We start from the raw sequence: 15,912 nt of genomic DNA on the forward strand, positions 1-15,912 counted from the left end.
CATCCCACTCTATCAATGTACAGGTAATATGTGATGCCAACAACATTATCACAGACATTGTGGCCAAGTTCCCAGGAAGTACCCACGGTTCCCACATCTTTCAGAACAGTGGGATCTACACACGCCTGACAGCGGGGGAATTCGGCGAAGGATACCTGGTAGGTAAAACACTGTGACACACCCTGATAGATATTGCAGATGTATGTGTTTGTGTGCATGTGATTGATTGCTCTCTCATTTACAAATAGGGGATAGCGCATATGCCGTGTGCTCATTCATCCTGACACCCTAGCTCAACCCTTCAACGCCGAGCCAGAGACAGTACAACGTGGCACACAAATCCACTAGGAACGTTGTGGAGCGCACATTTGGGCTGTTAAAAAGCAGGTTCCGCTGCCTACACAAAAGCGGAGGGGCACGGCAGTACTGCCCACTCATCTGCTGTGGGATGATTGCAACTTGCGCAATGTTGCACAAACTTGCTACAAAGAAGGGCACAGAGGTGGAATTGAGCGACTATGAGGACCACGATGATGAACATGCACTGCCTGAACCACACACAGCAGGAGTTGCGCCAGCAACAGGTGGCAGACAGAGACAGTTAGAGATCACAGGGAACTATTTTTGATTAAGTAAAGAGACACAGACAGGTGGAGTATGTACCCAACGTAGTTTAATCATTGGCACTACGCAGGTACTCAGGGCTACAAATTTGCAACATAAATGGTATCCATTAATAATGAGAGTCCTGGCCCACTTCACCATTAAAGGTCATGGAGTGTTGGCAGCATTAGTCATTTACGGGCACGCCTACCAGTGCCAGAGGACATTGGCTGGCTGTCCTCACTGGGTGTGTGGGCCGTTGGAGCACCACGGCACCTGCTGCTCCTCCGTGTCTCAGCATCAGGGGGAACATGTCATGATGCTCCTACTGGTGCTTTCCTCACTTTCAAGTACATCCAGAGCACGAGTATGTGCTGACTGTGCATTGAGCAGCACCTCTACAGCACTCGTCACCCTTGCAAGGCCCCTGGGCACCTCATTGATGCTGTGTGTTAGTCCCTCTTGCATGTTGACGCATCGCCTGCATAGAAGGGAAGGGGCTGTGGCTAGGCGGTTCAGTGCCTTAGTGTGCTGCTGCACTTGCTGCCTGTCCTTCCACCTTGTTGACCTGTCCTGGTCCAGTTTTGTGCACAGAAGCTGCACGGATTGTGACATGTCCCGCACCCCTGTGGCCATGTCCCGCACCCCTGCAGCCGTCTCCCTCATACCTGATGCCATGTCTTTCTTCTCATCCACCAGTGCACTGATGCCCTTCCCTCTGTTTTCCATGTTTGCATTCAGGTGCCTCACCTGGCGTCGCACAGACTGGATGGCCTTCCCTGCATTCTTTGTATCTTGACCACGGTACCCTCCAGCCCACGGAAGACACTGGCACCCTCCACATGTTGTGCAGCACTGCTATCTCTGGGCCTGCGGCGCCTGGTACCTGTACGGGCACCCTCTGCACTGGACTGCTGTGTGGCAGTGCTTCCTTCCCCAGCCAAGGTTGGAGTGTCATCCCCCTCCATTTCACCTGCTGATGTTTCCGTTCGACTAGTGGGGCAACTACATGCCTCCTGCTCTTTTGAACTGCAGGTGTTGTTTGTGGCAGTGACGCAGGCAGTTCAGGTGAGGACAGTAGCAGAGGGGATCCTGAACGCTCAGGGGAGACCTGCAGCTGTGGAGACATTGAAAGGTCTTGGGATGGTGGCTGTGTTGTTGGTGCATTAGTCTCCTCTGTGACATTCCCTGCACTTGTGCCTGCCTCCTGGCTGTCGTCCCTCTGTGGTGCTGTGCCTTCCTTCTCCCTGGTACGCCTGCGAGATGTCTCGCCTGTGGACATAAAAGCGTACATTAGCTCTGTGCTCCTGCCTCACTGCTTATACAATTAAATTCTTCTCACAGGGGGGCGTGGCCGAAGTCAAGATGGCGGTCGCAGTCTAAGAGTGCTCTGGACCCCCCATCCATCATCCGTCCTTCATCCGTCCGTAGCAGCTCCCACTGGAGGATCGTTTTGGTACCTCTGCTTTCTCCTGGCTGCCGTGAATCTCCTGGTGCCACTGGAGGTCCCCCCGGAGTGCTGCTGATGCCACCGCCGACTTGTTCCCTCCGGGCAGTGACCTACACAAAATGGCGGCACCCAGCTGAATTGTGCGGCGGCCGGGACCTGCGGACGGCGGCAAACCCTCCTTGAACGCCTGGTGAGCTCGCCGCACCTGCCGGGCGGGAGGGCAGCGGCGTATCCTTGCCCCTGCCCCGCTGGACGAGGGGCCACCCAGGATCGAGTTGCGGGCCCTGGGGCCGCGGGGATCTTGTGGGCCCTGGGGGTGGTCTGCCAGGGGGGCTGGACCCGGCGAGGACCCATAGTGTGACTACCCTGATCTCTCCTGCGGCGAGGCCGCTCATCCCTGCCGGCTGCCGCCAACATCCGGAGCCGCCGCGGACCCAGCGACAAGGAAGAGGGCCATCTCCTGGACTCGGGCCTCCCCTTGGCCCCATGGATTGCTACATGGAGGGGCCGAGCGTCTGACGGCCCGGGGGCATTGCCGGCAGCTGTGGGCCCACCGAGACCCCCAGTTTGGGTGCCAGAATCCAGAGAAACCCTGCAAGACCACCCCCGGCTTCTCCTTCATTGACATCGCATCGAGGCCCCTGGCGGGGGTCTGGGGACGCCAGGGGCCGCGAGGGCCCGTAAAGGTGAGGAGGGGCCGGGTCGGGGCACCCCTGCGGTCTCGCCGGTGGGCCACCTGAGCGAGCTGGGGCACCAAAAGCTGTGACTTCCATGGACAGAAGCGCCTCCCCCACCCGGCAACGGACTGGCCCTCCTCTGCTTGCTCCGGCTGGCCTCTAGCCCTCCGCCCTGCCGCATTGCAGCCCGTGGAAGCGCCGAACAACTAAGGGCATTGGATTGACTGGACACCTGCGCCCCTGAGCCCCTGTCCCAATAGCCTGAGAGCCAGAAGTGCATGACCTGCGTCACCTGCCCCTGAGGCCGCGGGGGCGCAGGCCCCACGGCGGTACCAAGGCCCGGGGGTCACACTGCTCTGCTATACCCGCCCCGCCGCAGTGGTGCCACGCCAGATACCTGCCCTCCACAACTACCCCTGGCAGGCCCGAGGGCTCAGGACCACCTTGCTGCTCCCAGGTACTTCCGCTGCCTGACTTCTGGGGCTTGGGGCAGCACGGGGACCTGCGGCGGGCACGGGAGCCCGCGTGCCGCATCGCTGGGGTCCTGCTCGGCCTCACTAAACTCTGCCTAAGCCCTCCACTGACCGGCACGTCGATCATCGCGGCAACCTGAAGGTCTCTCCACTTGGCTCTGCTCCCCGCAGTGAGTGACATCTAACCCCCTCTTTCCCTCCAGCCTGCCAGGTGGGGGCCCCCTGGGGGACTTGCCTGCGGACTGCTATCCTGGGCTGGGAGACTGGGCGCTCCTGCACCCCCAAGCAGCAATAGACCCCTCTCCTGCCCACAGATTGGTCCTTCGTCCCCTGGAGAGCCGACCGGGGCCCCCCTGCCTCATTGCCCCCAGAGACGCCGAGCAGCCCACCGCAAAGCACTAACTGACGCCTGCCTCCCGGGCCATCGCCCCTGTCCCCGTGCCATCACCTGCCCGTTACATCTGCCTGCCACGGGGCTGGGGGCCCAAGAACCCCTTGCCAGACCACTGCAACCGCCCAGACGCTGTCGCTTATCTTCCTCCAGGGCTCGGGCGGCATGGATGCCAGAGAGGGACGCCAGGGCCTGGGGGACGCGCTGTTGAGACCCCGCTCTGCTTCACTGAACCCAAACTGGGCCCACCACCGATCGGTGCGGCGATTGGGACGCCCGCCCGGGAGTCCCCCACTGGCTCTGTTCCCTGTAACAGGAAAAGCGTGGCTCCCTCTTATTTCAACCCGTAATCCAGATCCTTGTGCATTTCCACCTACGCTGAGGGGAGACCCAGAGGTCTGCAATTGGTAAGCGGTTCTGCCTGTGCCACTGCGGGATCCAGATAACCGATTCCTCGGAGAGGCTTGGCGGCCCACCTGTTGGACTGAGCATTTGTAGCTGTGACACTCCTCACGGACACACGACCGCCCAGAGCAACCATGGTAAGGGGAAAGAACACGCAGACCCCGGTCCCCCCTTCCCAGCTGCGTATTGACCAATTCGCCAAATCGGACCATGACTCCGGTGCTGGGCTTCCGCCCCCCCTGGAGCGGTGGGAGGGGGCTTATCTACAATCCTCCAGGCGATCAGCGCCTCCCAGGCATCGGTTGAGAATAAAATTGGGGAAGCGAGAGTAGATTTGGCTCTCATCCGGCAAGACCTTAGAAACGCCATGACGCACATTACCGAAGCCGAGTCCCGTATATCCACGGCGGAGGACGACCTGACCACCCTCAAAACCCAAGTGGCCCGTCTCCAGACTCTGACGTCGGACCTCCATCACAGGGCGGAGGATGCCGAAAACCGGGCCCGCAGGAACAACTTACACCTCCTGGGATTTCTGGAGGGGGTGGAGAAGGGCCCTATAGCTGACTTTCTGGAAACCTGGATCCGTTCCTGGATGCCTGCGGAGAAACTCTCCCCCTGGTTCACCATAGAACGAGCCCACCGGTCCCTGGCACCCAGACCACCCCCTGGAGGCCCTGCCCGGCCCTTCATCTTCCGCATCTTCAACTTCCGCGACCGTGACGCCATCCTAGAAGCGGCCAGAGACTTGGGTCCCCTGCTCTTCAAAAACTCTAAAATAATGATCTTCCAGGACTACTCTAGGGGGTCCAGTCCCAATGGAGGTCCTTTGATGAGGTCAAGCAAACGCTCAGGGTGATGGGTCTGCGGTATGGTCTCCTCTTCCCAGCCCGCCTCAAGGTCCTGTTCCAGGACAGGTCCTTCTTCTTCGACACCCCACAAGCCGCCTGGACCTGGCTCACAAAAGAGCGTCCCCTTCTGCCTGGGTGGGTGCCGTTCCCTACCCCAGGGCCCAATCTCCGCCCTGCCCATGAGAGACCCAAGTCAAGGCGACGCCGGACCGGATCCCACAGGTTAGGTCGCCAGCGACAAGATACCTCTCACTCACCAGAGGGGAGACCACGGCGGTCTCCTCTGCCCCCGGACGGAGGAGTCCCCCCCACGGCCGTATCACCATATTTGGTTATCATTGACAGGCCCTCGGACTCGGGCACGAGCCTGCGCAAGTCCAGATTTTTTATTTTTATTTATTTATTTTTTAAGCTTATAAAGCGCACGGCTACCCCCAACGGGGGTGTCCCGGCGCTGCGAACAGCAGTCAACCAAAAGGGGCACAGCGGAGTCTATACAGTAGAAAATAACCAGGTTTTAAGTCTCCTCCGGAATAGTGACTCTGATGTCATAAACCTCAGGTCCGGAGGAAGATGATTCCAGAGTTTTGCAGTAACCACAGCAAAAGCCCGACCACCCATTCTAGAAAGATGGAAACGGGGGCGTGTAGCAGGCGAAGATGATTAGATCTGAGAACACGAACCGACTGAACAGGTTTCAGCATGTGTCTAGATAGGCAGGGCCCAGACCATTGAGTGCCCTAAATGCAATGACCAATGCTTTGAATTGAATACGATAGGACACAGGCAGCCAATGAAGTTTAGCCAGATATGGAGTAATGGAGTGGCGGTACGGAATGTTATAAATCAGCCTGGTCGCAGCGTTCTGTGCGGTCTGCAATCGTTTAATCAGATAGGCCGGGGCTCCCACATACAAACTGTTTGCATAATCCAAATGGGACGTGATTAACGCATGAACCACAGTTTTCCGTGAGTCAAGCGGAAGAAAAGGGAAGATTTTTTTAATCATGCGCAGTTTACCAAAACATGCTGCTGAAACTTTATTAACTTGGGTCTTACAAGACAAAGCATTATCAAATTGAAAGCCCAAATTCCGTGCGGATAAGACAGGAACTGGAGCAGGGTCCAATTCAGCAGGCCACCATACTCTTGCTGGGAGAGGAGATTTTTGATTAAAAAATAGGACCTCAGTCTTATCCGCATTAAGTTTCAGATTGTTGGTAGTCATCCAGGAGGAGATGTTGACCAGGCATTGTCGAAAATTGGACAAATTGCCTTCAGAGTGATCTCTAAATGAAAACACAAGCTGTGCGTCGTCAGCATAAGAGATCACTCTGACTCTCCAGGATTCAACCACATCCGCCAGAGGTGAAAGGTAAACGTTAAAAAACAGGGGACTGAGTGCCGAACCCTGCGGAACGCCACATATCAAAGGTTTCTCTGCAGAAGCATAGGGCCGGAGGAAAACCTGCTGAGTTCTATCTCCTAGGAAGGATCTCACCCACGCCAAAGGCGTCCCCCCATGCCAGTATCTCCGAGGCGATCTAACAGGATGTCGTGTGAGACAGTATCGAAGGCCGCGGATAGGTCGAGGAGGACCAGCATGGCCTCCTCGCCCGCATCCACGCACTCTCGAATAGCCTCCGACACCTCCAGAAGTGCAGACTCAGTGCTAAAGCCTGGCCTAAAGCCCGACTGGGAATCATGAAGAAGTTGATTTGATTCCAGGTGTTCCGCAAGCTGCTCCTGCACCACTTTTTCCAAGATTTTCGCAGGCTTAGGGAGGAGTGAGATAGTTCGATAATTACTAAAGAGAGTTGGGTCAGCATCAGCCTTTTTCAGGATAGGAATCAACATGGCCTGTTTCCAAAGAGAAGGGAATAGGCCAGAGGCTAATGAGAGATTCCAAATCTCAAGAAGTGGATTAAGCAGCAGGGGAGCCAGATTGCTTAGTACTTGTGCAGGGGCAGGGTCAAGAGGAGAACCTGATTTACATCGATGTAACAGAGTCTGGGCATATTCCGCTGTTAGGGGTTTAAAAGAAACAAAAGTGTCCTTATGAGTAGTTTTGGGAACGGATGGTAAGGAAATCCTAGTGTGATGAAATGTGTCCGTTATCTTGATAATTTTATCATGAAAAAATTCTGAAAGACCATCACAAAGGGTCTGACTAGCAACAATCGGACAAGCCACGGCAGGGGGATTAGAGAATTCTTTAATGATGTTAAATAGGGTCTTGGATGAATTCTCAGCTGCCTTGATTTTCTCTACAAAATGGTCCTTCATGATAGAACGTTTGAGTCTATGAAACTGCTTGAGGGCAGTTCTATAAGTAGTTTTAGCGACCGGATCATATGACCGTCGCCAAATGCGTTCCAATTTCTTGCACCTACTTCTTTCCTCTCGCAGATCCGGTGAGAACCACGGGGCCGAGGGCTTAGATCTTAAAGAAGCAAGAGGTACCAGTGGGGCAATAAGATCAATCACTGATGAAAGACCAGAATTAAATTTGGATACGTTGATGTTTAGATCGTTAGTGAGCTGCCCTATCCGAGTAGGAAAGATAGGCTCAAGTGCCTCACAAGTGATCTTGTGCCATTTTCTCCCAAGGTCCCTGATTTTAGAGGAGACCATAGGAGGTCGTGGCACAGCCAACTCAAAAAGAATTAGATAATGATCAGACCAAGTGAGGGGCAATGAAGGTAATGTAGTAAAGCCAGGGAGGTTCGAGAAAACGAGATCAAGAGTATGGCCAGCAAAGTGTGTGGGTCCCCATACCCGCTGGGTAAGATTAAGGCAATGCATAGAGTCTAAAAAATTATTGGCTCGTGTACAAGTGCTCACATCTGCATGAAGGTTGAAATCGCCTAGTACTAAAAAATGAGGGTGCTTTAACAATAGATCCGCTATTGTTGCCAGAAAAGTGGCAAGTGGAGATGTCACAGCCCCAGAAGGATTATAAACCAAAATTCCTGAAGCGCTGGCAGAGGTGGCATTCAGAATAGAGAAATACATCGCTTCAATAGGGTCTATCTTAGCAATTTTCCTGGAGGTAATGTTAAAATGAGAACGTAAAATAACTGCGATTCCTCCACCCATTTTTGAGCCCTCACGGTTTATACCCACTAGGCGATAGCCAGGGGGAATGGCCAAATGGATATCAGGATTGGAAAAGTCCTTGATCCAAGTCTCTGTGAGAAATAACAGGTCCCATGTATTAGTGGAGAGCAGTAGCCAAATATCACTTGAGTGGCAAGGAAGGGAACGGCGATTGAGCAAACCTGCAGTAATAGTCCCAGCGTGACTAAGCATAGGAGGGGAATTATCCTGTGCATAAGTACGCTTTTTTGGAGCTGTTAAAGTAAATGCGCAGCACTTACATTTATAGAAAGGCAGCTCAGGTTCCGCAAGGTTACAATGTTCCCGTGGAATACACGCTCCGGTGTTCAAGGTCAACAATTGCGACCTGGACCAGTGGCGCTGGGGATCGAATGGAAAACCAACAGCATGGCTGGCACTAGGCGCGGGACTGGCGCGGACGGGCGCAGACGGGCTTGCCTTAGGCGCGCCCGCTGCGCACGTCCGCTGCGCATCGTGAAGATCATGTGCTTAAATGCACTAGCCCGCTAACCCCCGCTCCACCCTCAAACCCGGAAGTGGGAAAAGATTAAAGAAACACCCACACTACCCTCCACAACAATCAGGCGAAGCCTGCGGTGGACCGGGGTAGGGGGGGGACGAGAAGGAGCAACAGAAGAGGCATACAAGTATATAAAAAATAAGTAGGTGCTCGGTAATTAAAATAGCAAACCTAAAATAGTTTAAGTAAAAACTGAGCACACACACAAAGCAGCTAGCGTAACCAGCCTCAGGGTAGCGCACGTCCGCTATTTTTCCGGCAGCCCTGTCATCCGGGACTCCCCACAAGATGCAGAGGCCTGAGCCGGGGCCACGAGATGTCTGTCCGAGGACGGCCACCCTGACCAGCCGGGCTGTCCTTGACCGGCCTCCTAGTCCTTATCCGAAGCCCAGAGGGCTGAGCGCCAGGAGGGGGCTCCTCCCGGTAACCGGAATTCAAACCGCTCATGTCTTCCTTCCCTTCTACGTTCTACTTCTGTCAACCTCTTCTTTCTGCTACTACATCCTTCTGCCCCTTGTGACACTGCTGCAACTTTCCTGTAACGTATTTTCTTGAAAATTCCCTGTTTATAGCTGCTGGCATTTATCCGGCAATACGGAGGGGGGTCCTCCTTTGTTTGACTCTAGACTAGTGCTACTGCTACCAACTAACCGTTTACGTTTAGTGTCAGTCCCCTAGCGGGGGGCCTACTCTTTGGATGTTTGTAACTTAGGGCGACAGATGCTTCCTGTTCTGAAGTGTAGGGTGGGGTGAGTTGGGGGGTACTGGGGAGGGGGGGGCCGTTGTCTCCCATTTGTTTATTGTTCATAGCCGCCTACGCGCCGCTGTCTGGTTTAGCGTTGTTCGGCTGCTCCTCGACCTCAGTTGATTCTGCTTGCGGGCAGCTGGTTGCAGCTCCTCCTGCTGATATCATGTGGTGGGTACATCCTCTTCTGACACACACCTCCTGTTTTCTGATGCTCTTGTTACTCTGGGTCTCTGCGGGTCACCACAGGAGCGGGCCACAGGCGGTCACCCCCTACCCCTTGTCCCCCACCTGGACCCCTGGCACCCGTGTCCCGTTGGCCCACTCTGACTACCTTCAATTGGTCTGGAACGGTGCGGTAGGTCCTCCCCCCGAGGCGCGCCTCCCGCTGCTCCCATGATCTTCCACGCCCCCCTCCCCCAATGGCGTACACTTTGGTTAGACCCCTCCACGTTCTCTCCTGGAACGTCAACGGTCTAATTGACCACATCAAGCACGCTGCGGTCCTCCGAGCGGCACATCGCACTCAGCGGACGTGCTCCTTCTCCAGGAGACCCACCTTTTAGGAACACAGTGTAATTTCCTGGCCCGCTGTGGGTTTGCGATGGTCTGGCACTCCGGCTTCCAACGCGGGTCCCTAGGGGTAGCGGTCTTGTTTCGGAAGGGTCCCCCCATCATCCTTGTTAAAGCCTACACTGACCCACAGGGGCGATATGTGGCGATATTGGCTATGGTGGAGGGTTGTCCCTTGAACATCCTGAATCTGTCCGTCCCGCCCGCCCTCCTGTCCCCGACGCTTCGGTGCCTTACACAGATCTTCTCCTCCTTCCCACTCGGCCTCACGGTTGTTGGCGGCGACTTCAACGCCGTGATGCAGCTGGGGCAAGACACGACCGGTCCCCCTTCTGCAACCCGAGTCTCCTCTGCGGCGGCCCTGTCGAGCTGGTCTTCGGCTCTGTGATATTTGGCGAGTCTGGAACCCTCGCAAGGCACAATACACTCATACCTTGGCCTCCCATCATACCTATTCCCGCATTGATCTCCTCCTGCTCCCAGCCACAGACTGCCATTTGGTCTCCGGAGCGAATATCTTATCTAGGGGACTGTCTGATCACTCCCCCGTCTCCCTCCGAATTGGATCTGCTCCGGTGGGACCGCGAGCGGTATGGCACCTCAATGCATGGTTCCTACAAGACCAGGCACTAGCAGACAAGCTAGGACAGTAACTAACCCACTATTTCACTGCCAACAAGGGTTCGGTTCCATCGCCAGGGACCCCTTGGGAGGTCGGCAAGGCAGTGATTTGCGGGTTGGCGAGGGGGCTTGTCCACGCCAAACGAGCGGAGTTGGAGTCCCAAGCTGTCCGGCTGGAGTCTGAATAAACCGCCGTCGGTCGAGAGGACCCCACCCGGCAGTTGGCGCTGCTCCGAGAAGAGCTCCGTCAGATCTCTCGCGACTCGGCCCAGCAACTGTGTCGGTCGTCGGTGGCGTGGATATACGGCTGGGGTGACAAAAATGGTAAACTCCTCCATAACTTGGTCTCCTACCCCAAGATCCACTGCATTATTCCGGAGGTCCGTGCACCAGATGGTACCCTCCAGGTAACCTCCGAGGCCATAGCCAGAACCTTTGCCGATTTTTACACTCACCTATATGCGGTGCGCCCACCCCACGTGCCCCTAACCACCCTCCTGGGCAGGGCCGGTGCTCGACTACCCTCTCTCACCCCAGCGGATGCAGAGGCTCTGGAACAGCCCTTCACACAGGGCGAAGTCCTAGAGGCCATCCCCCTTCTGAACCCTGGCAAGACACAGGAGTTCTATGCGGCCTTCCGGGAAACTCTGGCCCCCCACCTGCTGAGTCTTTTCCATCATGTGGTGGATAAGGGCTCCTTCCCTCCTGAATCATACTTGGCCACGATTGTGGTCATCCCCAAGACCCACCCGCCCTGGGCTGGGCGTATCTGCAAGACGTGCTGGAGGAGATGGGCTTTGGCCCACGGTTCCGACGATATATTGGGATTCTCTACGCGAACCCCAGGGCCCGGGTGCTGATCAACGGGTCGCTGTCGGAGGCATTCCCGATATGCAGGGGCATGCTCCAGGGGTGTCCCCTTTCACCACTCCTGTGTGCAATAGCGATGGAGCCCCTGGCGGCGCTCATCCGGCAAGACCCCCTTGTCCAAGGGTGGGCCTGGAATGAGAGTCACAGGGATAAGATAGCCCTCTACGCCGACGACGTGCTCCTGTACTTGGCAGACCCGGCGACCTCGGTCCCTAAATGTCTGCAGATCCTTCTCGATTTTGAGAAAGTCTCTGGCCTTCGGCTTAATGCGGCCAAATCCACCCTGGTCCCGCTGCACCCCTCCCGGGAATGCTTCGACTGGCAGTCGTCCATCCCCCTCAGACGCCACTCGGTTAAATACCTGGGCATCTGGGTAACTTTACTGCCGGAATTGGAATGGGCACTGAACATCACACCCCTTGTAGCCTGAATGCGATCAGATCTGAAGAATTGGCAATCCCTCCCCCTCAATCCCCTGAGTGCACTGTTTAAAATGATGGTCCTCCCCCGTTTCCTCTACACGTTACAAAACATTTCCATACCCCTTTCCCGTACTTGGTTCCGCAAGCTCAACGGAACCCTATCCAGGTTGCTCTGGGGTGGCGGAAGACCATGGATCTCTCTCGCACACAGCCGCATCCCCCCCTTTGACGGAGGGCTAGGGGTGACTCACCTCTACCTCTACTACCTTGCCACTAAACTGATTGTAGTCCACGACTGGTATGCGGGCGGCTGGTCCGACCCAGCATACCGGGTGGAACTGGAAGAGATGGACTGCACGCAGATTCAAGCGCTCCTCTACGGCTGCCCAGTCCCACAAACCATAGCCCCAATTACAAGAGCGGTCTTGCTGGCCTGGCACGCCGCCCTGCGTCACACAGGATGGGACCGCAAACTTACCCACCAGATGCCACTCTGGCATGGAAACTGGCTCCGGAAGGTATCGTCCCTAAGCGGATTCCGGCGTTGGGACCTTATTGGGGTGTCGGTGCTCGGAGATGTATGGGTGGGAGACCACGTTCGAACCTTCGCTGACCTGCAGCAGCACCACGCCCTTTCCCATGCCCAGCATTTTAGATACCAGCAGCTGCGCCACGCCATTCATGCACTCCTCCCCGCGCCAACCACCCTTCCAGAGTTTAGCCCACTAGAAGCCCAAGTGATGATGGGGAATCTGGGTAGGGGAGGGGTATCCTGAATTTACCGTGCCCTAGTAGATAATAGTCCCTCGTCCCTCGACCAGCTGCGTACCCGGTGGGAGGGATGGGTGGGACCCCTAGAGGAGGCCGACTGGAGGGACGCCCTGATGGCCCCACGTACCCTGACCACATCATCCAAGCTGCGTCTGGTGCAGACATACTATCTACACATGTCCTACCTCACCCACAGAGAGGCTTTTCCAAGCTTGATTGAGACCCTCACCAGAGTGCCCAAGATGTGGACAATCCCCAGCCGACTTCTACCACATAGTGTGGCTGTGCCCGGGGCTTGAGAGGTTTTGGAGGGGAGTGGAGCAGGAGCTTTTTACAGGCTTTAGGATGGGAGGTCCCTCATGACCCGCTGCGAATGCTGCTGGGGATCTTCGATGGCTTGGACGGCACCAGGTTGGATAAATGCCTCTTGGGAACAGCGGTGGCTGTGGCCAAAAGGGACATAGCAAGACACTGGTTACGAAATGCAGCACCCACGGTGGGGGGATGGAGGAGGGGGGTGGACTGGTGTGGTACCCAAGAGGAGGCTCTAATCGAATCCCGAGGCACTTCAGAACTGTTCCCTAAAATATGGGGGAAATGGTTCAACATGATCCCGCCGTGAACCCAGATATACTCACTGTCTTCATAGTTGTTGTTCCTATTATGCAAACTGTAATGTCGGACTGGAATGGATTGACCCTACCCGGATGTAATGCTGAATTTAACTCATTTTACCTGTTGATTTATGAGCTGCTGCCAATGAAATTTCCTTGCTGTTTAAAAATGCTGAATAAAGTTAACAAACAAAAACAAAACGGTCTTCTCACTGAAACACTGCACATATTGCGTCAGCTTGGTTATCACTTAGATGTGTTGCATTACTTGTTGCTTGGTGTGCTGTCTGACATGGTAGGTCTTTCAATGACTACATCGCCCATAATGCATTGCTCCTGTATACTGCTACCTCTACTGGAGTGGGATTAACCCTGCTACATAGGGGAAAGGGAAGGTGATGAGGTGGGGGTGATTGCTGTGCATGCTTCTTACCTTTTCTGGTGGCAGTTCTGGCTGAGCTGTCTCCATCTCCCAGTCCACAGACGCTCTCTCGTTCTATGGTGGACTCCACCAGCTCCTCCAGCTCAGTCATGGGAGGTGCACAGTTCTTCCCTCCTCCAGTTTGGTTTGCCTCTTTATGGAGCTCAGCCATTTTCTTCTTAGTCAAGCTCCTGAGGTCGTACCACCTCTTTTTCAGGTCATCTATGTCCCGTGGAATCACTCCTGCTGCATTCACCTTGGACTGTATTTCCAGCCAAATTTTTCTTTTGGCAGATTCAGCCACAGTCAGGGACTGCTTTCCAAACAATTTATGGTGTTCTTTCACCACCTCCTCCACGAGGACCTGCAGCTACATGGTGATGAATTTTATTTTTCTCTACCTCTCTGGAAGTTTCTTTTCGCTGGTGTTTGCCATTTTCCAAAATTAAGAGCACAAAAGTTTTCCTGTGGCTCAGGGACTCAGCTCTGCTCTCAGAGCCTCTCCAGAACCTTCTAATTGCTCCAGGCTGCCTGGGTGTAGCCACTTCCTGGTTGGGCGGGGGGGGGGTGGTTGCACCTGATTGGCTAATTCCTGAGTTTCACTGTTCTTTCCTAGCCGATTCGGTATTTACCGAATCGGTATTTACCAAATCGGTATTTCCCATTCATTCCTATGGGCCAAAAGGCCCATAGGATCGAATGGGATTTACCAATTTGGTAAATACCGATTTCGTAAATACCGAATCTGTAAATTCCGAATGGCTGATTCCGAAATTAACCGAATCGGTAAAAATTACAGAATTTTTACCTATATCCCATTTACTGATTCTAAAATACCAAATCGGTAAAATTAGGTATTTTAGAATCGGTAAAATAGGATTACCTAGATCTGGACCTTTGTTTTTTATAATTGACACCCCTGGTAGTATCTAGATAAACTGCACCTGCGCAGGTTTCCAAAAGTCTCACTGGGGAGATTATGTCTGGCCTCCCCCGGTCTCCTGTCTCTGCATTTTTTTTTTTAATTCTCGGTAGATAAAGCATTTTCCCCAGTGCAGAAAATTGTTCTCCTATACCCCCACCCAATGTGGTAAATGTAACGATCATAGCTTGTGGACTGAAAGGATACTTGCACATCCTGTCTTGCAACACACACTTCCATCCCCTTACATGGGACTCACTGCTTTGGACTTTCCATAACTGTTGGACTTGGCCCTTTCCACAGGGTCATCCCCAAACTTTCTGCCTTCCCTTTTCAGTTTTCTGAATACCTTTTGGTTGGCTTTTAGGATTCTTCACACTTTACCACTGCTGACCGGTGCTAAAGTGCTTGTGCTCTCTCCTTTAAACATAATAAAAGTGGTTTGCACACTTAATGTATATTTAAGTCCCCAGTAAACTGGTTTTACGTGTACCCAGGGCCTGTAAATTAAATGCCACTAGTCAACATATGTCACCCTAAGTGGGAAGGGTATGCCCAAACATGGGCCCGGTGCTCACTACACCACTGGATTCAAGCTAGCTTGACTGATGAAGGGTGATGCCCTAAAACCGGTCCTAGGATGCTTGTTTTCTGTCCAGGGAAGACCTAGCTTGAAAGTTTGGGCTGGACTGTTCCCATGAGGCACAGGCTCAAGGCTGATTTGCATATGGCTGGGTCCAAACTTGGGTGGTGTGGTGAGCAGAAGAACGATGGATTAAATTCAGATCCTTGTGATTGAGGGTGAATGCTTGCATTGTCAACATTAAGTCCATCAATGTTTCTTTTGCACTAGTGAGCCTGCAACACCGATTTTACCAACCTCTAAAGTAGCCTTTGAAGCATGCCTCAGGCCTGCCATTGCAGCCTGCGTACACAGTTTTAAACTGCCATTTTGACCTGCCAAACATTTTGTCAGGCCTTACCCTTCCTTTTTAATACATACAAGTCACTCCTAGGGTAGGCCTTAAATAGTCCATAGGGCAGTGTGCAGTGAATTGAAAAGGGTAGACATGTACTTTTAAGTTTTGCATGTTATGGTAGTGAAAGTGTATTAAATCCTTTTTCACTACTGTGAGTCTTAACTCTCCCATTGGATTACCACCTCTAACATGATGAAGGGAAGGAGCTGTCACCTACCACATCTGTTCATCACAAAAGCACACTCACAAAGGGTTTGACACATGTCTTTTGTGACCCCAGACAAGCTGGGAACAGGGCAGAGAGGCAGGAACTCCCAAACACCTCTGGTGGTGAAAACCTCCAGCACCTTCTCCTACTTCAACATGGGCACCTGGTAAAATTAATGGCCTCTGCGACCCAACTCTTCAGTACACGCCTAGATCTGCAAAAAACTGAGAAGGACTACTGAGCCACTCTGCAAGAAGGACTGCTGCATGATTGTC

Source organism: Lissotriton helveticus, chromosome 2_2 (genome assembly GCF_964261635.1).
Source record: "Lissotriton helveticus chromosome 2_2, aLisHel1.1, whole genome shotgun sequence".
Taxonomy (NCBI): domain Eukaryota; kingdom Metazoa; phylum Chordata; class Amphibia; order Caudata; family Salamandridae; genus Lissotriton; species Lissotriton helveticus.